The sequence below is a fragment of the Anabrus simplex genome, chromosome 10 (genome assembly GCF_040414725.1).
Source record: "Anabrus simplex isolate iqAnaSimp1 chromosome 10, ASM4041472v1, whole genome shotgun sequence".
Lineage (NCBI taxonomy): Eukaryota > Metazoa > Arthropoda > Insecta > Orthoptera > Tettigoniidae > Anabrus > Anabrus simplex.
In genome coordinates, this window is record NC_090274.1 from 91,453,810 (window position 1) to 91,454,734 (window position 925).

The 925-nt window shown below is 42.7% G+C and overlaps 1 non-coding gene across 1 annotated transcript; it reads left to right on the forward strand.

Annotated features, from left to right (window-relative positions):
• Window positions 1–353: 353 nt before the first annotated feature.
• TRNAS-CGA (transfer RNA serine (anticodon CGA)) lies at window positions 354–427 on the forward strand. The gene has a single exon. It is a non-coding gene; the product is annotated as a tRNA-Ser (tRNA).
• Window positions 428–925: the final 498 nt, after the last annotated feature.

Sequence of the window (925 nt, forward strand, 5' to 3'; positions counted from 1 at the left end):
AACGAACTTGTCAAAGACATCCATTATTATCGAAAGCGACTTTCGACCTATTAGGTCGTGTTACGTACAGAACAAAAATGGCCAACCAGACACCAGTGGGATCCGAACCCACAACCTCCCGATTTCGCGTCGGTTGGCCATTTTTGTTCTGTACTTAACATCTCTTCATCACGTACTAAATGTACGTAACACGACCTAATAGGTTGAAAGTCGCTTTCGATTACAATGTGGTCGTGAAAATTCAATATTCATTGACTTGGCCCTCAACGGGCAAATGAACGCACTCTACAGTGTGATGGTAGTAGTACCAGACCTGTAGCTTAGATCCTTTCCAACAGAACAAAGATGGCCTGGGCCACCATAGCTCAGTTGGTAGAGCAACCGACACGAAATCGGGAGGTTGTGGGTTCGGATCCCACTGGTGTCTGGTTGGCCATTTTTGTTCTGTACTTAACACCTCTTCATCACGTACTAAATGTACGTAACACGACCTAATAGGTTGAAAGTCGCTTTCGATTACAATGTGGTCGTGAAAATTCAATATTCATATATACGTTTCTCCATAGTATTATAAATATAACCTACTGCACCTTTCCTCCATCCAGAGCGGATTGTGAAACAAATCCAGGCCAGTGTGCTCTGAGGGTGCGACGATTAATATTTTTAACGTGAGTTCCAAGAAAGATGAGAAGAGCTTTTCGACGAGTGCATTACATGCCAGTAATAATGATTGACGTTTCCATCCTACGAATCGTTGGTTTCCGCAAAAATATAATTTATGTTACTTCTTAAGTCTAAATATATTCAAAATGCTTAAGCTAATTGATGAATAGGAATCCCAATATATCTTAATCATGGCTGAACGGTCAGCGTACTGGCCTTCAATTCAGCGGGTCCCGGGTTGGATTCCCGGCTGGGTTGGGCG